Source organism: Kogia breviceps, chromosome 1 (genome assembly GCF_026419965.1).
Source record: "Kogia breviceps isolate mKogBre1 chromosome 1, mKogBre1 haplotype 1, whole genome shotgun sequence".
NCBI lineage: Eukaryota > Metazoa > Chordata > Mammalia > Artiodactyla > Physeteridae > Kogia > Kogia breviceps.
In genome coordinates this window covers 155,057,732-155,080,465 of record NC_081310.1, presented here as the reverse complement: position 1 = coordinate 155,080,465, position 22,734 = coordinate 155,057,732, and the positions used below count along the sequence as shown (strand labels likewise).

The 22,734-nt window shown below is 37.2% G+C and overlaps 1 long non-coding RNA gene across 1 annotated transcript in view; it reads right to left on the bottom strand.

Annotated features, from left to right (window-relative positions):
* Positions 1-599: 599 nt before the first annotated feature.
* Positions 600-22,734, bottom strand: part of LOC136792042 (uncharacterized) — a 346,949-nt gene continuing 324,814 nt past the window's right edge. Inside the window, exons 3-5 of the long non-coding RNA XR_010835189.1 lie at positions 3,670-3,713; positions 1,608-1,841; positions 600-679 (exon numbers count right to left, since the gene is read on the bottom strand). This is a non-coding gene — a long non-coding RNA (uncharacterized lncRNA). The remainder of the gene's footprint in view (positions 680-1,607; positions 1,842-3,669; positions 3,714-22,734) is intronic.

The window sequence follows — 22,734 nt, the reverse complement described above, 5'->3', positions numbered from 1 at the left end:
CTGCCTTCCAATGCAGGGGATGTGGGTTCGATCCCTGGTCGGGGAACTAAGATCCCACATGCCATGGAGCAACTAAGCCTGCATGCTGCAGCTACTGAGCCCACATGTTCTGAAGCCTGTGTACCACAACTAGAGAGCCCACATGCCACAACTAAGACCTGACATAGCCAAATAAATAAATATTATTTTAAAATGCCATCTGGCTGAGGGACTGGCAGTGAGTAATGGAAATACAAGTGACAGTAGACGAAGGCAACTGTAATTAACTACATAGGCTTCATGATCAGTTATATGGAAGCTGAGGTTATACCTGCATGTTTTATTTAATTAATATTTTTCTTATTTACCCCTCATTTCCACCCACCTTTCATTAAGAACCTGGTAGTTGCTAGGGCTCTTTTAGGCTTCAGATGGGACTATAACTGAATTGAAATCCCCATGTGATGTTGTGTTACCTGATAGGATTTTTGAATCATCTCTGTTGAAGACAGCAATCTTTTACTTGGACAAACACAAGAGGGGAAGGTGAAGGACAAAGGTAGTGGACAGTGCCAATTCTCTTCCAGTGGGAGCTTTATAATCACTCTCCACCTTTCTCCCACCTGCTCTGTGCTCCTGGACCTTGGCCTTTATGAGCCCATCAACAGGCTCCCATGATCAACAGCTTCCTTGGGTTCAGCTAAAGGGAAACAAGAGATCAAAAGATAGAAAGAAAGTGAGATTGGGTGTTTGCCGTAGATTCTCTCCATGAGAGATCACCTCAGGCTGTCTGTGTCCCTAATTTGAAGGTCCTATCAGGTGCCCTTTCCTAAGATGATCCTCTCTGGATTCTAGTAACCACCTCTCCTCCTTCAGTTTCTTAGCATAAGCCTAGAATCACTTCCTGTTGTTACTAGCCTCAGAGTACTTCACCATTTCTTGTTTCCCTAATCTATGACTGTACCATGTGAATAATCCTTTTTAAAAACTATCCTCAAATCATCCAGTTTGAGAATGTCATCTGTTTCTAGCTGGGATGTTGACCAATACAGCTGGTGCCCCTCACATTGTGGAAGAATGGTTTTGATTGCCTGAGAGTCTTAAACTGACTGCTGTTACAGACTTACACTCCTGTGGAGGTCCCAGATTTCTGGATGGAATGGCTCTTGGGGAGACTTAGGACACAGTCTTTTTTTTTTTTTTTTAGAGGGAGCTGTTAATAGGACTTCCCACCACTACCTCCCCGCAAAGCCAAGAGCTATGCCAGGCTATACTAAATGGAGGTTTGGATTTAGTTAAATTTGCTCTGACAGTGAATTCCATAGCTGTGGGCCTTGGACTAGGATGGCTGTCACGTAGCTGAGGCCTGACAGTTAGCGGCTGTTCTTGGCTGGCTCAAAAGGGTGTATATGAACAGCTGGCCACAGGGTCAGGCTGCAGTGTAGCAAAAAGAGGAGGGTGTGCTTTTCTCTGAAACCACTGAGTACATTGCCAATAAAATAATTCTCGATATATTAACAAAGAGAATTGAATCATTGGTTAACTAAACCATAAGGGAGAAATAGGTCTTAACTTGAAAGAAAAACATGTCAAGAGTCAAACTCATTTATTCCAGCCCCTCCACACACCTTTTGATCACTCCATCCTGATAATGACCCAGTGCACTCTATTGTTTGTAAGAAATTCAGGGGTTTTCTTTGCCTCTTCATCTACTCATCTCAAGTTCTGAGTGAGCCTGACATATTGGAACAATCTGGACAGACTGCATCCACACAATCTGGACAGACTGTATCTAATCCATACTTTAGAGAGCTGTGACTTTGGACAGCATATGTTCCATTCCTTTGTTTCAATTTCTTCATCTGTAAAGTGGAAATAAAGATATCCAATAACCCTTGATTAGAGACAACATGAGAACAATTAATATATTGAATAAGCGTCATTTGTAGAATAATTAAAATACAACTCTGTTTTCCAACATTCTTTTAAAATATTTTAAGTGGAAATAATCTCTCATTCTCCTAGATTAAAACAAACAAACAAACACATGTACAGATCCCACGATTTTTCCCTTATTCTTTCTCTCAGTCTTAGGTACTAGATAGTCCCACAGTATTCTAAGGAACACCACATGGTTCCTTAGAGACATCAGATGAAGGGAAGAAACAAAAATAATTAGGCCCGAGGAAGAATGAAAAATATCATATTTGAAAATTATATAATTATATACAAGATTAAAAGAATCTATGTACCAATTATTAGAATAATAAAATAATTTTTAAATGGGACTCCTTATAAGATCAATATATAGAAATTAATTTCATTTCTATAAACCCCCAGAAAATATAAAGAACTCCTATAAAACAATAAGAAAAATCTAAATATCCAGAAAATATAATTCAAATAAAGACTTGAATTAAGGGAGAAATATACTATACTCATGAAAAGAGAGACTGTTGTAAATATATTAATTCTCTCCAATTGATCTATAGAAATAATACAGTTCCAATTAAAAGTTCGTTAGGATGTTCTAGGGAAACTGGCTTCCTGATTCTAAAATGTATATGGAAGCGCAAAGGTCAAATAATAGCCAATTCAATTTCAAAGTGGGAGGATATCTTATACCAGATATCAAGACTTATTATAAAGTTTGTTAAGTTTAACAGTATGGTATAGGTTCAGGCACAGACAAGTCAGCTATAGAATTAGAATAGAGATTCCTGAAACAGACCTCCACATATATAAAAACCATTATCTGTTAGAGGGGCATTACAATTATTTGAGAAAAATGGATTTATTCATTAAAGTGTGCTAGGACAGGGGTCCCCAACCCCCAGGACACAGACCGGTATTGGTCCATGGCCTGTTAGGAACCATGCCGCACAGCAGGAGATGAGCGGTGGCTGAGCCAGCAAAGCTTCATCTGCCACTCCCCATCGCTTGCATTACCGCCTGAACCGTCCCCCCCACTGCATCCCTGGAAAAACTGTCTTCCACAAAACCGGTCCCTGGTGCCAATAAGGTTGAGGACCGCTGTGCTAGGACGATTGGATGTCCAAATAGACTAAAATGAAATTGGATCCTTCTTACATACCATATACAAAAATCAGTCCCAAATGGATTAAAGATATATTTGACAGGCAAAACTTTAAAATTTATAACAGATTATGTATGAGATTATCTTTATGACAAAGGGGTAAAATTTATTTCTTAAATAAGACATCAAAAAATGCTAACATAAAAGAAAAAAGTGATACCTCCAACTATAATGAAATTAAAGATGTCTATTCCTCAAGATACCATAAAGTAAAAAAAAAAAAAAAAAAAAAGAAAGAAAAAAAAAGCCACAAACTGGGAGAACACATTTGTAACACTTTTAAGTGATAAAGGATTAGTGTACAGAATATGAAAAGAACTGCTTAATGAGAAAAGTCAAATAACCCAAAAGAAAAACTAACAAGAGATATGAATTGGCATTTCACAAAAAAGCCATACACATACGGCAAATAAACATTTAAGAAGATGCTCAACTTTTTAGAAGTCTGGGAAATGCCAATTGTGATATGATTTTTACTCAACACACTAACAAAAAATCTTTAGGTCTGACAAGTGTTGGTGAGGATATGAAGGAAAGGGAATGTAAATAGGTACAAAAATTAGTTGGCATTTTTTATAAAATTAAATACTCACATAACCTATGGTCCAGAGGAAGTTCCATTCCTAGAGATTCCTCCCTAGAGAAATCATACAAGTGGGTATCAGGAGACAAGCAGAAGAAGAATCATAGATAGCAGCATTGCTTATAATAGAAAAATAAATAAATGAACAAAAACTGAAAATAATACAATCTTAATCTACAGGAAAATGACATTTAAATTGTGGCATAGTTATACACTTAAATATTATACAATGAAAGTTAATTCACTATAGATATAGACTACTATACAGATGAATCTTAGACATTATGTTATTAAATTATTAAAATTTTCAAAATATTAAGCTCACTATTATAACAAAAATAACGTTGAAACATATTATTTAGAGAATAAATACATATGGGACAAAGCTATGGGGAAAAAAAGGAATTAAAAATACAATAATTAGGAGAGAGATTACCTCGGAGAAGTAGGCTTAACAATGGGAAAGGGCAACTAGTGTATTAATACTGTTCTACTTTTCTTTTTAATTGAACTTTATTGGAGTATAATTGCTTCACAATACTGTGTTAGTTTCTGTTGTCCACCAAAGTGAATCAGCCATAAGCATACACATGTCCTCATATCCCCTCCCTCTTGAGCCTCCCTCCCGTCCTCCCTATCCCACTCCTCTAGGTCATCACAAAGCATGGAGATGATCTCCCTGTCTTATGCTGTTGCTTCCCACTAGCTATTTACATTCGGTAGTGTATATGTTGATGCTACTCTCTCACTTCATCCCAGCTTACCCTTCCCCCTCCCTGTGTCCTCAAGTCCATTCTCTACATCTGCATCTTTATTTCTATCCTGCCCCTAGGTTCATCAGAACTTTTTTTTTTTAATTCCATGTATATGTGTTAGCATACAGTACTTGCTTTTCTCTTTCTGACTTACGTCACTCTGATGACAGACTCTAGGTCCATCTATCTCACTACAAATAACTCAATTTCACTTCTTCTTATGGCTGAGTAATATTCCATTGTATATATGTGCAACATCTTCTTTATCCATTCATCTGTCCATGGACATTTAGGTTGCTTCCATGTCCTGGCTATTATAAATAGTGTTGCAATGGACATTGAGATACATGGCTCCTTTTGAATTATTGTTTTCTCAGGGTATATGCTCAGTAGTGGGATTGTGGGGTTGTACAGTAGTTCTATTTGTAGTTTTTAAAGGAACCTCCATACTGTTCTCCATAGTGGCTGTATCAATTTACATTCCCACCAACAGTGCAAGAATGTTCCCTTTTTACCACACGCTTTCCAGCATTTATCGTTTGTAGATATTTTGATGATGGCCATTCTGACCAGCATGAGGCGACACCTCATTGTAGTTCTGATTTGCATGTCTCTAATAATTAGTGATGTTGAGCATCTTTTCATGTGCCTCTTGGCCATCTGTATGTCTTCCTTGGTGAAATGTCTATTTAGGTCTTCCACTCATTTTTTAATTGGATTGTTCATTTTTTTGATATTGAGTTCCATGAGCTGTTTGTATATTTTGGAGATTAATCCTTTGTAATACTGTTCTACTTCTTAAATTTGGTTATAAGTTCCTAGGTATTCACTTTATTATGTTGCATCATAACTGTATTACACATATTCTGTGTCTCACAGATTCCTAAGGCTTTTTAAATTTTTTTCAATCTTTTTTCTCTTTCCTCTGTTTCTTCCATTCTGCTATTGAGACTATACCATGAATCATTTACTTCGGTTATTGAGTATTTCAATTTTAACATTTCAATTTGATTCTTTATTATTTCTATTTGTCTGTTTAAAGCTTCCATCTTTCCATTTATTTCTAAAGTATTCACTTTTACCTCATGGAGAATAGTTCTAATAGCTGCTTGAAAGTCTATGCCTGCTAATTCCAACATCAGGGTTATATCATGGTTAATATCTATTGATTGTATTTTTCCTTAAGAGTGGGCAAGAGTTCTCTGGTCCTTTGTATGTAAGGTGATTTGGGATTATATCCTGGACATTTTGAATATTTTGTTGTGAGACTCTCGGTCTTATTAACATCCTCTAATAAATGTTGATTTATTGTTGTTGTTTTAGCAGGTAATCAATCCATTTAGGTTCAGACCACAAGTTCTATCTCACCTTCTGTGAGTGGTGGTTCCAATATCAGTTCAGTTTTCAAAGTCTTTGTTTTGTTTCATTAGATCTGTTATATGCATCTCAGGGTGAAATGCACATTTCAGGGGTGGGTTAGGGACTTGTGTCAGTTCATACACAGGTGTAGGGGATCCCCTTTTCCAGAGATCTTCTCTCCACGATTCCGCTCACACTCTTTGGTTCCCATGAGAACCAGAGGACTTCTTTTCTGAGTCCTCTAGCTAGAAAGTCAAGATAACTTTTAGAATGGTATCCTCCTGTGCTGTTGAGAAATTCCACAGAAATGTGCCTACCCTTGTGACAAAGTACTTCGAGAAAAGAGAGGGGGAAAAGATAGGAATTTACATTGTATTCTTTGGGCCACAGGGATACTTTTCCCAGTTCCTTTGACCAGAAAAGAAAGGTTTACTTTTCATCACATAGATGCCCTCACCATGACCACCACTTCTTCCCAAATGGGGCTGGCCTCAGGGAAGAACCAAGAGAAAAAAAGAAACAAGAATCTCTCCCAGGAATCTCCCCCTACATTTGTCAGCTCATGGAGGTTGCCTATTCCCAGTCTTCTGGTTAAGCGGGGAACTTTTTTTCAGAACTTTTGTTGTATGTATCCTCCCTGCAGTCTGGGACTCCCTGCACCCTTAGATCATTGCTGGGAGAGACAAAAGGAAAAAAAAAAAAACCAAAACCTGAAACTCACCACCATTATGAGTCATTATTCTAGAAAGGACTTCCCTCCCAATCTACCTAACTGCTGTTTCAGAGTTGTTATGTTTTGTATATATTTTTTTGGAATTTTTACTTGTAGTCAGTGGGGGAGAGAGGCTGGAGGGAACTTACTCTATCTTGGCTAATGCCAAAGTCCATATATTCCTTTTTATGTATCAAATATTACATAATACAATTAAAGATAACAAAAAAAAGTTCCATGCCCAATGGATCTCATAATCTACTGTAGGGAGACAGACTTCTAAACACGCTCTTTTAGGGAGTTTGACTCTGACAAGGAGAAAAGAAATAAATTCAGGGCTTCCCTGGTAGTGCAGTGGTTAAGAATCTGCCTTCCAATGCAGGGGACATGGGTTCAAACCCTGGTCTGGGAAGATACCACAGGTCACAGAGCAACTAAGCCCGTGCGCCACAACTACTGAGAATGCTCTCTAGAGCCCACAGGCCACAACTACTGAAGCCCGCGCACCTAGAGCCCATGCTCCGCAACAAGAGAAGCCACCACAATGAGAAGCCTGTGCACTGCAACAAAGAGTAGCCCCCGCTCGCTGCAACTAGAAAGCACGCACGTGGCAACGAAGACCTGACACAGCCAAAAATTAATTAATTAATTAATTAATTTTAAAAAATAGAATCAGAGGTAAAAGGAGACAGGGGGTAAGATCGAATGAGTTTGTCCTTTGTTAGTAAGGGTTAGCTAAGTGGGTTCAGAACTTCTCCTAACCAACACTTAGCACATTTAAATTATTACATATTTATTTGGAATAACTTATTTCTGTCCTACTGCCTGAATAAGAAGCCGGGTGAAAGCAGGTCCACATCTGTGTGGTTCACCCTTGTGCTATTTCACACAGTAGGTGGTCAAGGTGTTTGTTGACAGGTTGCATAGTATTTGGCACTTAGTTGCCAGAGCAGGTTCTGTCAGGTCTCTGCCCATATCCTCTTGCCCTTTACTTCAGTGCACAACAACCCAGTCCCCAATTGCCAGCTCCTGAATATCTCTGCCTAAATAAGGTCTTTCTCAAGCGTATGAAGCATGTTTTATCTCCCTGAATGGCAGGTAGTGCCAGAAAATTAACATCTGCTAGAAGAAGACCTGAACCAATGACTGGCAGCTTTGGTTTATAAATATCCCAGCTCCTTCCCCCTTGGGTGGGTTAGCTCTGTGCCCTGTGTCCTATACTGGCTCTCAGACTTTACCCAGCAGGATTTAGTTCCAGTTGCCCACAGTGGCAGCTGGTTTGATAATGCACAATGTATTGTTTACCTTCCCTTCTCTGAATCACTTTCCCATTCTCTTTTGGTGTTTTCTTATCCTCTTAAAGTAAACAACTGTAACCTAAATCCTTGTTTCAGGATCTGCTTCTGGGAAAACCCAAACTAAAACAGTTGCATACTCTACATACATGGGCATGGGTCTTTTATTAAGAAATTTCCTCATAATGTTAGAGTGGGCAGAGCACTGGACTTCAAGTCAGAATGTCCTAGTTCATCCACTTACCAGCTAGGTAACCTTGAACAAGTCACTTGATTACTCTGAGGCTCAACTTTCCTCATTGGGAATGTGGAGTTCATAAAATCTTCCTCGTAATGTTCTTGTGAGTATTAAGTAAAATAAAATAATATATGTGAAAGAACTTATCATGGAGACCACTGTATAGTGAGTACTTAGTGCATCAGTGTGTGATGGTTGAACAGAAGGATAAAGAATTCTTTCTTGTGCTGTGAACCATCATGTCCGTTTTACCTGTTTTCCTGATGGAGAGTGGGGTTGTATTAACATGTCCAGTCAACATCAGGAATTGCTAATGGTGGGGAAATGTTGAAGACTTTGTATTGTTTCATCTTGAAGAGCATGCTTCTAATTAGCAAGAGCCTGTTTTCTTTCAACATAAATGGGCAATAGCTCAGCAGATGGTCCTGCTATTCCTGAGTCCCAGTGTGCCCCAGAGGAAATGTACCACAAACACTTCAGAGAGAGTGCTCATTGTCTTTTAATTTATATGGATTTCTCTTTTATTTGAGAATTGTTCCATGAAGTTTTCATGGCTTCATAGACTTTTAGGTCATAAAGACACACTGGTGATCACGAGTAGTCAGACCCTGTTGTTTTACAGTTGGGGAATCAGAGACTCCAATAGCCTCCCTTCTCCAATAGCATTTTAAGAACCAGGACAACAGTCTTCAAATACTTAAAGGATTAATGAAAGAGAGAACAGACATCTTATTAAAGTGACTTCACAAATTAAGGGTGGTGAGAGCATTTTGAGTGTCACTTAAGAGGGAAGATTCTATCAAGTAGAGCTGTTTGACAACAAAAGGGATGACTGAAGTAATAAGCTTGCCATCCCTGGAGGTATGTAAGAGGATACTGCCCTATATTGGGTGTTATACAAGGGATTCTTGCTCACGGGAGGGAGACTTAATTGGGCACTCAAGTCCCTTCTAATTTTATGATTCTACAGTTGGGGGTTTCCAAAAGCAACCACCATGCACAGTACAGAGCATATAGTATATGCTCAATGAAAACATAATGATTGATTACTTAAGGTTGCCCTAGAGATACTTAATTCTATCTTCTATAAGTACCTTCTTTCTTCATATTGATGCTCCATTCAGGGCCAGTCAGATCCCTGTTGCCAAGCAATCTGGAAGCTCAGAAATTTGACATGGGTCAGGGATTCAGGAGGCCAGACCTGCCTATGGGAATGAACATGGCTGTAGCAGTCACAGAAGTGCACCACTCAGACCTCTCTTAGAGAAAGAACCTGCCATTCAGCTGCAAAAAGCAGTGAACTGACAGCCTCCAGCTGTTAGCATCTTTAGAATCCATTTCAGCTTTCAAACTGAAAGTTAATTCACTATAGATATAGACTACTATACATATGAATCTTAGACATTATGATTCCCAGGGAGCTCTCACTAAGCATGAGCATGGCAAAGGTACTAGGGACTGGCCTTTCAGCCTGAATTCGGACTCCTTTCAGGTTCTTTTCTCTATAGCTCACTGCTGGATCCGTGACTTTTCAGAGCTGCATCGGGACCTCAGGCTATCTCAACTCAATCTTGCTTCTTCCCTCCTTTCCTTTCCCAGGTGTCAGATCTACATCACAACCTGAGGCTTTCCCTGCCCAATCCTGCTTCTCTTTCTAGTACCTTCCATAGACATTACCCTTAATAAAGCTCTTACACTCCTAACTCAGTCTCAACCTCTGCTTCTAGGAAAAACCTGCAACTATGGAGCCCACAGTAAAAGGAAACAAAAGTCCACATCCCACGGAAGGAGAATCTGGATTATCAATGTGTCTGAGGAGACTGAGAAAACAAGAAAGAGACCTGAAAAATAGGATGTGTAATAAAGACCAGAGGGCAGCAGGGAGGCTTTAAGAGGCAGAGCTTAGAGAGATCCCTTGAGGGAAATGTGCTAGAGGGAGGGAGCGTTTCCACTGGGTCTCCCAACCACCCTGCCAATGCTCTTCAGCCAGAAACCATCTAATAGTCTTGTGTCTTTATGGCAGCCAGGGAAAGGAAGAGAAACCGCCATGCTCTAGCCAGTGACACGATTCCACAGCACAATATGGCAACATAGGCAATGAATTTACAGATGTGGAAGTGCCAGTTTTTAGGGGGCAGATGATAAAGACAGCTAATATTTAATTGCATGCTCAGTATGCATCATACACTGTCACTGTTGTATGGTTTTTGAGGATTAGGAATCTGGGAGCAACTTGCTGGATTGTTTTGGATCGGGGTCTTTTGTGAGGTTGCAGACAGGCTGACAGTCAGAGTTGCAGTCATTTCAAAACTCCTGGGGCTGGAGGGTCCACATCCAAGATCACTCCTGTGGTTTTTGGTAGGCCTCAGTTCCTTACCATGCAGACCCCTCCATAGGGTGGCTTGACACAGCAGCTGCCTTCCCCTGAAGTGAGTGATCTGAGACAGAGTGATGACTCAAGGTGGAAGCCACAGTCTTTAATGGCCTAATCTCAGATGCATGATGCCTTCATTTATACCATATCCTATTGTCACACCGACCAACCCTCATACAGTGTGGGAGAGCACTATACAAGAGTGACTACCAGGAGACAGGGATCATTGGGACCACCTTAGAGGCTGGTTCCCACCATCTCCAGAGGAACAATATGAAGCAAGTATTTTACCAGTGAGGAAACCGAGGCATAGAGATGTTACTCGACAAGATATGAACTGAGAGTCTATGTTCCAAACCCTTACATGAAGCTGTCTCCCCAAGTGGAGGAATGGAAATCAAAGAAGAAAGAAGACAAATGTGTTTAAACTTCTTGGTGGTTAAGAAAAAAATGTCTTAGGGCTTCCCTGGTGGCGCAGTGGTTGAGAGTCCACCTGCCGATGCAGGGGACACGGGTTCATGCCCCGGTCCTGGAAGATCCCACATGCAGCAGAGACGCTGGGCCCATGAGCCATGGCCGCTGAGCCTGCGCAACCGGAGCCTGTGCTCTGCAACGGGAGAGGCCACAACAGTGAGAGGCCCACATACGGCAAAAAAAAGAAAAGAATGTCTTAGGTGGTCATAATTTGTACAGAAGTATATAGACCTTAACAGAGCATTTCCTCATTATCAAGGGTAATCTTTACATCAAACGTATAAGTAAGGAATTACTTTCCCATTTTCCAGATGACAAAAGAAAATTCAGAAAGACTTAGTGCTTTGCCCATAAAGCACAATGAATACAGAGTGGAGTTCAGCTCAGGTCTTCATTTCCAAATCCAGGGGTCTTGTCTATACCTTAGCTGCTCTCTCCACTAAACCAAAGGACCAACTGGTGTTCCCAATTCTCTGGAATAGTAAATAAGGGAGCTAAAGTGGGGAAGAGCATCTAGAAACCTAATCGCTTCGGTGTAAGGTAGCGAAGTCCTGCACCAAAGGAAAAGAATTTGCTGGGGTTTTTCCAATGTTTCTTAAAGTATAATATACTTATTGAGAAGTGCACATAAGTATATAGCTTGTTGAATTTTATAAACCAAACAAAGTAAATGAAGAGTCAGACATTACCATTCACCCCAGAATCCCCTCTGTTCCACTTTTCTGTCACTACCACCATGCAAACTTACAGAATCATAGATTCATTTGCCTGTTTTTGTAATTTATGTAAATCTAATCTTATACTTTTTGCACTTAGCTTCTTTCACTTGAAATTGTATTCATAAGATTCATCCATATTGTTGTGTAGTATACTTGTAGTTTTCTGTTCTATAGTATTCCACTGTGTGAATACATAATTTATTTATCTACTCTACCAGGTGTCGGTAAACTATATCCAAATTTGCCCCACCTCCTATTTCTGTACAGCCTGCAAGTGAAGATGATTTATACATTTTTGATTGCTTAAAAAAAATCAAAAGAATAATGTCTCCTGACGTGAGAATTATATGAAATTTAAATTTGTGTTCATAAATAACATTTTATTGGAACACATCACATTCATTCTTTTTTGCATTATCTGTGGCTGCTTTCACATTACAATGGCAGTTAAGTAGTTGCAGCAGAGACCAGTGCAGCACTCTGTTGCTTTGCACTGCTGTTGGGGCACTACAAAGAGAAATGATGCAATAATAAGTTGATTTTGCTTCTTTGCCTGAAGAATCTAAATATTTACTATCTTTACTGAAAATTTTTGCTGAGCTCTGTACTATACTATTGGTGGGCATTTGAGTAGTTTCCAGTTGGGTGCTGTTATGAATAGTTCTACTTTGAACATTCTGGTTCATGTTCTTGGTAAACATATGTAAGTATTTATTTTGGGTACATACCTAGGAGTGGAATTGCTGAGTACTGGGCTGTGTTCAGCTTAGTAGGTATTACTGCAGGTTTGTACTAATTTTATGCTTTAAAATATATATGTATGAGCCGTGTATGAGAACTCCAGTTGCTCCATAGTCTCAACAATAATTGGTATATTCTATCTATTTCATTTAACAATCTGATGAAAGGGTAGTGGTAACATGAGAATGGTTTTGAAATGATAATTACAACAACATTTATTTTAAGGTTATGCCAAATGCTGTGCTAATAATTTCACCTACATTATCACATTATAGACAAGTCCATTTTACTGATGTGGGAATAGTGTTCAGCAAGGCTAAAAAACTTTAAGGTCACACAGATATTAAATAGAAAAACCAGCAATCAAACTCAGATCCAGTTGACTTAATAGCCTGTATCCATTCTATTGCACGGAGTTGTATCCTCCAATGACAATTTAATAAGACTTTCACTTTGGGAGAGTATCAGCAATAAGACGGTCTTTAACTAGCATTCAAACATTTGTTAGGAAAAGGGATGAAGTGGAGCTATAAAAAGTAGGTATGGGGAAAGTATGGGCAAATACACCCTCATTTCTGCTGCCATCTGCTACAGTGGTTAACTGTATGCTTTCTGCTTCCCTCCAGCCCTTTGGCTGGTTATGTTTATTACATGTTCTGACAGTTGAGCCTGTGGTGAAAAAGGATAACAGATTTGTATTCTCAAGATCATCTCCAGATGCTGGCCAGAAGCACCTCTGGATTCATGAAATATTTGTCTTTAGTATTTCTTGAAGATGGATGATTGGAAGAAAAAAAAATGTTTGAGGACCATTTCAGTATAAATCATGGAGAATTCCTTTCTTTGGCAATCTGGAATGCATTTCTCTATTTCTTTTAGAAGAATAATGCATGTATTAATAACTTGGCTGGAATGGGGTCTGGGCCAAGATGAGATGATCACAGAAATCATTATTGATGGTTTCTTGTAGCCAAACAATCTGTTCCCCCAAACCTGGAGTTTGTCATCTGTAGGTGAAGGACTGCTGAAAGGCCACATCTGAGTCACTTGCATGAATCCCCTCCTCTCTATCCCAACTGCCATTCCTCTACCCAGGTTTTGGCTGGGGTTTTTTGGTCTGAATCACAAAACATTTATATCAAGTTTATTAACTTTCTCTCCTATTTCAACACAAACAAGCATTCAAATTGACACTGTAGTTGCCCTGCTAATATGATTATGCCATTGCCATGATCAAATATTTCTGGGACTCATTATGGCCTATAGTAGTGCTCTCCAATTTCTTTTTATTGATGTATAATTGACTCTCCAATCTTTCTTTTGGTTCTGTACTACTGCACATGAAAATTGCATTTATTTATAATATATTTCATTTATGGATGAGATGTTTATTTATAAATTTATATATTTCATATGTAAATTTTGAAAATATATATATATATATTTTTTGCGGTACGTGGGCCTCTCACTGCTGTGGTCTCTCCCGTTGTGGAGCACAGGTTCCGGATGCGCAGGCTCAGCGGCCATGGCTCATGGGCCCAGCCACTCCACAGCATGTGGGATCCTCCCGGACCGGGGCACGAACCCATGTCCCCTGCATCGGCAGGCAGACTCAACCACTGTTCCACCAGGGAAGCCAAAAAAATATATATTTTTTTAAAGGATGAGATAATATATACCAGGGGTTAGCAAAGATTTTCTAAAAAGCACTAGATAGTTAATATTTTAGACTTTACAGGCTGTAAGGTCTCTGCTACAATTACTCAGTTCTGCCACGGTAGCACAAAAACAGCCATATGTAACAAACAACCCAATCAAAAAGTGGTAGAGACCTAAATAGACATTTCTCCAAAGAAGACATACAGATGGCCAACAGGCACGTGAAAAGCTGTTCAACATCACTAATTAGTATAGAAATGCAAATCAAATCTACAATGAGATACCACCTCACATGCGTCAGAATGACCATCATTAAAATGTCTCCAAATAACAAATGCTGGACAGGGTGTGGTAAAAAGGGAACACTCTTGCACTGTTGGTGGGAATGTAGGTTGGTGCAGCCACTATGGAAAACAGTATGGAGGTTCTTTAGAAAGTTACAAATAGAGTTGCCATATGACCCAGAAATCCCATTTGTGGGCATATATCCAGACAAAACTATAATTCAAAAAGATACATGCACCCTTATGTTCATAGCAGCACTATTCACAATAGCCAAGACATGGAAACAACCTAAATGTCCATCAACCAATGAATGGATAAAGAAGATGTGGTACATATATACAATGGAATACTACTCAGCCATAAAAAGAATGAAATAATGCCATTTGCAGCAACAGGGATGGAAGGAGAGATTATCATACTAAGTGCAGTAAGTCAGAAGGAGAAAGACAAATACCATATGTTATCACTTACGAGTGTAATCTAAAATATAAAACAAATGAACTTATCTATGAAACAAAAACAGACTCACAAATATAGAGACCAGAATTTGGTTGCCAAGGGGGAGGCAGGGTAGCAGAGGGACGGATTGGGAGTTTGGGGTAAGCAGATGCAAACTATTATATATAGGATGGATAACAACAAGGTCCAACTGTATAGCACAAGGAACAATATTCAACATCTGGTGATAAACCATAATGGAAAAGAATATTTTTAAAAATGTATATATACGTATAACCAAATAGCTTTGCTGTACAGCAGAAATTAACATAGCAAATACCAGAGACTGGGTGGTTTAAACAAAAGAAATTTATTTTTGCATATTACTGGATGATAGAAGTCTGATGTATAGGTGTTTACAGGGTTGATTTCTTCTAAAACCTCTCTCTTAGATAGCTGTCTTCTCCCTGTGTCTTCACAAGGTCTTCCCTCTTGCCTATGACCTAATCTCTTGTTACAAGGATACCAGTCATACTGGATTAGGGTCAGCCTATATGGTCTCATTTTACCTTAATTACCTCTTTAAAAGCCCTTTCTCCGAATACAGTCACATCCTAAGGTACTGGGGTTAGGATTTTAACATATGAATTTTAAAAGGACACAGTACAGCCCAGAACTCTGTGTAATCTGCAGCAATCTATTCATCAGAGCACCATGAAAAATAGTCTCTTTATTAGCTCCAGATGTAGCTTCTCTTGATCCAGAGATCTCTGTACTAAAAAGACAAATTATCTGTTCTCCACACACCTGATATACAACAGAATGGAAGAGCCACAGTAAATAATCCCATTTAGAAAGGGAAACTATAGGAAACACACAGCAGACACTGTCCCATAGTAAATCTGAAATCCTACTGGGCAGAAATCTTGAAGGTCCCTACTTAGGAGTAGGGAATGGGCCTAAATCATGTCCTGAGTCCACACTTGCAAAGTAGGTCCCCTGTACTTTTTCTCCATTGTCCTTGGCTCTGATGTCTGGATATTATTCCTTTTCTATTATTCTTTTGACTAAATATGAAGTAAGTATTGGGCAATATGTTCTGGGGTTGTGGAGGCTAAGCTGTTTTATCAGTCCACTGTCTGCCTGTAGAATTTAGTGGTCTCAGGGATTATTTTAAAGCTTGAACAGTCAGAATTACTTTTAATATAGTCAAATTTTTGTTGTCCTTTTTACATTTTAAGGGTTTTGTTTTTGTTTTGTTTTGGTTTTGGCAGTACAACTATTCCAAAATCTTTCTTAATCTCCTGTTTCTTTGATGACAATCAACTTTATGTGCAAACAATCAACAAGCATCACGCTTTTGGAAACTTTATTTTGCATGCAAGAAGGAGTTGAATTTTATGGGTCAGAGAAAGGACTGTTATGAGATGAATTGTGCCCCCCACCACCAAATTCACATATTGAAATCCTAAATGCCTTATATAAGAGATTAAAAAATAGGCAAAGGATCTAAATATACATTTTTCCAAAGAAGACATACAGTTGGCCAACAGGCACATGGAAAGGTATTCAATGTCACTATTCATCAAGGAAAAGCCAAAACCAAGATGAGATATCACCTCACATCTGTCAGAATGGCTATTATCAAAAAGACCACAAATAGCAAGTGTTGACAAAGATGTGGAGAAAAGGGAACCCTCATGCACTGTTGGTGAGTATGTAAATTGTGCAGCCACTAAGGAAAACCATATGGAGATTCCACAAAAAAATAAAAATAGAACTACCATATGATGAGCAATTCCACACCTGGGTATTTATCTGAAGAAAACAAAAACACTAACTAGAAAAGATATTGCACCCCTATATTCATTACAGCATTATTTACAATAGCCAAGATATGGAAGCAACCCAAGTACCCATAAATAGATGAATGGGTAAAGAAGATGTGGTATATATACAATAGAATATTACTCAGTCATAAAAAAGAATGAGATCTTGCCATTTGCATCAACATGGATGGACCTAGAGGGCATTATGCTAAGTGAAATAAATCAGACAAAGACAAATACTCTATGACTTCACTTATATGTAGAATCTAAAAAAACAAATGAATAAACATAATAAAACAGAACAGAGTTATAGATACAGGGAACAAACAGGTGGTTGCCAGAGGGGAGGGGACTGGGGGGAGAAAAGAATTAGGTGAGGGAAATTAAGAGGTACAAACTTCCAGTAGCAAAATACATGAGTCATGGGTATGAAATGTACATTGTGTGGAATATAGTCAATAACTATGTAATATCTTTGTATGGTGACATATCATAACTAGACATATTGTGGTGATCATTTTGAAATGTATAGAAATACCAAATCACTAATGTTGTATAACAGGAACTAACACAGTGTTTTAGGTCAATTATACTTCAAAAACAAACAAACAAACTCCTGGAAGAAGAATATCATATTTGTGGTTACCAGAGGTAGGGTGTTAGGGGAGGAGGAATTGGATGAAGGTAGTCAAAAGGTACAAACTTCCAGTTATAGGATAAATAAGTACTAGGGATGTAATGTACAACATGAAAAATATAATGAACACTGCTGTATGTTATATATGAAAGCTGTTGAAAGTAAATCCTAAGAGCTCTTATCACACAAACAAAATGTTTTCTCAATTTCTTTAATTTTATATCTATATGAGGTAATAGATGTTCATTAAACTTACTGTGATAATCATTTCATGATGTATGTAAGTCAAACCATTATGCTGTACACCTTAAACTTATACAGTACTGTATGTCAATTATATCTCTAAAACTGGAAGAAAAATAAATAAGTAAATAGGAAGAAAAAGATTAAGACACAGAAGGCTGACCAAGTGAAGACAATGAAAGAAGATGGCCATCTAAAAGCCAAGGAGCGAAGGACATCAGAAGAAATAACTTTGCCAACATCTTGATCTTGAACTTCTAGTCTACTGTGAGAAAAAACAATTTCTGTTTTTTAAGCCAACCAGTCTGTGGTACTTTGACACAGCAGCCCTAGCAAACTAACACACCCAATAAAATGTCAGTAAGAGATCTGAATAGACATTTCACAGGAAAAAATATAAGAATGGCTAGTACATGCATAAAAAGATACTCAACATCATTATTAGTCAACATGAAAATGTAAATTAAAAATACAGTGAGATACCACTATTTGTTAATTAGAATGGCTAAAATGATAAAGACTGACAATGCCAAGTGTTGATGAGGAGATGGGGCAAGTAGAACTCTAACTTGTTGATAGAAAATTTAAATGGTAAATCTACTTTGGAAAAATATTTAGCAGTTTCTTAAAATGTCTAACACCTTCCATAATTCCCAGCCATTCCACTCCTAAATATTTTACTCAAGTAATTAAAAATGATTGGATTATTAACACACACAACAATATGGTTGAACCTCAAAATCAATATGCTGAATGAATGAAGCTAGTCACAACAGAATGCATATTGTATGATTCCATTTATACAAAATTCAAATCAATTCATGGCGGAAAAATAATATCAATAGCTGCTTAGGGTTGAAGAGGTAGAGAAAGGGATGAACTGCAAAGAAAAAAAAAAGAGCAACCTTTTGGGGATGATGTAAATGTTCTGTATCTTGATAGTTGTGATGGCTTCATAGGTGTATACAATTTTCAGCATTCGTTAGATTATACAGTTTAAATAGATACAGTTTGATGTATGTAAATTATTCCTGAATAAAGTTAATAAGAAAAACATTGAAATTCTACATAAGATTTGCTAACTCAAGGTCATGAAGATATACTCCTATAATTTTTCTAAGAGTTTTACAGTTTTTAGCTTTTACATTCAGGTCTATGACCCATTTTGAGTTAATTTTTGTGTATAGTGTGAAGAAAGTGTCCAACTTCATACTTTTGCATATGAATATCTAGTTGTCCCAGTACCATTTGTTGAAAAGACTCTTCCTTCCTCATTGAATGTTTTTGGGAAAGAACATTTTTAACACTCTTGTTAAAAATCAGTTGACCAAAACAACAAGAGTTTATTTACGCACCCTCAGTTCTATTCCACTGATCTATCTATCTATCCTTATGCTAATACCACATTCTACATTTTCTTGCCTAATTGTCGTGGTCAGACTGCTAATACTATATGAATAGATGTAGCAAGAGTGAAAATCCTTGTCTTGTTCTTGATTTTAGAGGCAAAGCATTCAGTCTTTCATCATTTATTATGATGATACATGTAGGTTTTTGTAGATGTCCTTTATGAATTCAAATGTTTCTTTCATTTCTAGTTTCCTTTGAGTTTTTATTGTAAATGTGTGTTGAATTTGTTAAGTGTGGTTTTTTTGCATTTATTAGAATTATCATATTTTAAAAATCTTATATTAAGTTAGTATGGTGAGTTCTACTGATTAATTTTCAAGTGTTCAACTTTGCATTCCTAAAATAAATCCCATTTGGTCAGGATGCATTGTCTTCTTTATTATATCGCTGGATTTGATTTTCTAAAATTTTCTGAAGGAGTTTTGTGTCTGATCATAAGAAATAATGTAGTTTCCTTTCTTTACAGTGTCAGCCTGGTTTTGTCAATGACGATGATGGATTTACAGCATGAGTTAGGAAATGTTTCCTTTTCTACTTTGTGAAAGTATTTGTGTCAAATTGTTATTACTTTGTCCCATAAATGTTTGGAAGGATTTACTAGTAATTCCATCTGAACCTGGAGTTCTCTTTGTGTGAAAGTTTTAACAAACAATTTAATTTCTTTAATGTGCAGAGTTATATTCAGGTTATCTATTTCTTCATGAGTGAGATTTGATATTTTGTGCGTTTTGATAAAATAGTCTATTTCTTCTAAGTTGTCAAATTTGTTGGTATCCAGCTGTTAATTGTATTCTCTTAGTATCCATTCAATGTGTATGAGATCTGCAGCAATGTTTTTTCTTTTATTCTTTTTTTTTAACATCTTTAGTGGAGTATAATTGCTTTACAATGTTGTGTTAGTTTCTGCTGTACAACGAAGTGAATCAGTTATATGTATACATATATCTCCATATCCCCTCCCTCTTGTGCCTTCCTCCCACCCTCCCTATCCCACCACTGTATGTGCTCACAAAGCACTGAGCTGATCTCCCTGTTCCATGCAGCTTCTTCCCACTAGCTATCTATTTTATATTTGGTAGTGTATATATGTCCATGCCATTTTCTCACTTCGTCCCAGCTTACCTTTCCCCTCCCCGTGTCCTCAAGTCCATTCTCTACATCTGCATCTTTAATCCTGCTTTGGCCCTAAGTTTGTCAGAACTTTGTTTTTAGATTCCATGTATATGTGTTAGCATACAGTATTTGTTTTTCTCTTTCTGACTTATTTCACTCTGTATGACAGACTCTAGGTCCATCTACCTCACTACAAATAACTCAATTTAGTTTCTTTTTATGGATGAGTAATATTCCATTGTATATATGTGCCACATCTTCTTTATCCGTTCATCTGTTGATGGACACTTAGGTTGCTTCCATGTCCTGGCTATTGTAAATAGTGCTGCAATGAACATTGTGGTACATGTCTCTTTTTGAATTATGGCTTTCTCAGGGTATATGCCCAGTAGTGGGATTGCTGGGTCATATGGTAGTTCTATCTTTATTCTTATATTGCTGATTAGTTTTCATTCATTATTTAGCTTAGCTACAAGTTGATCAATTCTATACATCTTTTCAAAGAACTGGCTTTTGTTTCATTGACTTTCTCCATCATTTGAGCTTTCTCAAATTTCACGGGTTTCTCTTCTTTTTCTTTTTTATATTCTTCCTTCTACCTTGCATTTCTTTTTGCTGCTTCTTGAGGTAAAACTTGAGGTTACTAAAGAAGGCTTTTCTTCTTCTGTAATATAAATATTTAAAGCTACAAATTTTCCTCTAAACACTGCTTTAACTGTATTTCATAGTTTGATACATTGTATTTTGATTATTATTCAATGCAAAATAACTTTCATTTTCCTTTGTGATTTCTTCTTTGACCTATGGAATATTTGGGAGTGTTTTACTTACTATAAATATTTGGGTTTTCACAGATATTTTACAGTTACTGATTTCCAATTTAATTTTCTCGAGGTCAGAGAACATACTCTGTATAATTTCAATCCTTTTAAAGCTGTTGAGACTTGCCTTATGACTCATCCTGTAGTCTGTCTTTTTTAACATACCATGTGCACTTAACAAGAATGTGTGTTCTGAAGTTGTGGCATTTATATATACATAGTACTTAGGTATATATAAATTTTAATGTAATTATTTATACTTATATAATTATACATAAATTTATATATAACAGATTAAACACATATATAAAATTAGATTAAGGTTACTGATCATGTCTTTTAATAACTTTTTTGGTCTAGTTGTTTTATCCTTTGTTGAACAAAGGGTGTTAAAATTACCTAATATTATTGTGGACCTGTCTATTTTTCTGTAAATCTATTATTGTTTCATGTATTTTAAAGCTCTATTATTCAGTACATACATATTTATGATTATTATATGTTCCTGATGAATTGGTACTTTTATCACTATAAAATTATTTCTTTATCTTTGGTAATACTCTATCTTGAGGTATACTTTATCAAATAGTAATATAGCCAGTCTAGTCTTACACTTATTGTTTGCACATCATATCATTTTTATCAATTTCAAGAAAACTGAAATTGTAAAATTTCAAGTTTTTCTAGGCAGCATGCAACTGGGTCCTGCTTTTTAACCTATTCTTTTTTTGTTGTTTGTTTTCTGTACGTGGGCCTCTCACTGTTGTGACCTCTCCCGTTGTGGAACACAGGCTCTGGACGCACAGGCTCAGCAGCCATGGCTCATGGGCCCAGCTGCTCCGCAGCATGTGGGATCTTCCTGGACCGGGGCACGAACCCGTATCCCCTGCATCGGCAGGCAGACTCTCAACCATTGCGCCACCAGGGAAGCCCTTTTAAACCTATTCTTAAAAACTACCTTTCTATTGGAGTATTTATTTTATTAACATTTAGTGTAATTGTTGATACATATGAATTTATTATTCTGTTTGTTCCCTCTCTGTGTTTGTTCCACTATATCCCCTTTCTTGCTTTTCTTTAAATTATTTACATATTTTTAAAGTCCATTTTAATTTATTGGCTATTTAGCCATAGTTCTTTACTTCATTTTTAAGTGGGTTTTCTAAGGATTACTCTATATATCATTAATCTTTTAATCTACCTAGACTTGATATTGTACTACTTCATATATAATATAAAAATCTTGCAACCATTTAAGTCCATTTAACTCTTTACAACCCTTTATGTTGTAGCTGCCACATTATCTTCATACATTATAAACCTCTCAAGACAACATTATAATTTTGCTTTACATGTTGATATTTATTATAAGGCTATTAAGAGAAAAAATAGACTTTTATATCCACCTATATATTTACCAATGCTACCCATTTCTTCCTAATGATCTGAGTTCCATCTGGTTCCATTTCCCTTCCCCATGAACAACTTTCATTACCATGTCTGGTAGCACAGTTCAGAAGGCAACACATTCCCTTGGTTTTCCTTTATCTGAAAGATGTCTTTATTTGGCCGTCAGTCTTGAAAACCATTTTCATTGGCTATAGACTTCTGACCAGTTTTTTTTTGTTTGTTTTCTTTTTTTCTTCCATCTCTTTAAGATATTTTTTCATGGGCTTCATGCAAGTCTTCCTTTGATTATCATGAAAAGGCCACAGTTATTCAAAGCTTTGTTCCCCTTTCTGTAATGTGTTAATTTTTCTCTGGCTATTTTCAAGATTTTCTCTTTATCTTTGGTTTTCAGCAATCTGACTATACTGCACCCAAGTGTAATTATTATCAAATTTATACTATTTGTACTTCACTGAGCTTCTTAAATTGGTTTATTTCCTTCACACACTGTGAGGAGTTTTCAGCCATTATTTCTTTAAATACTTCTTCTGTCCCATTCCCTCTCTCTTTTCCTTTTGGGACTC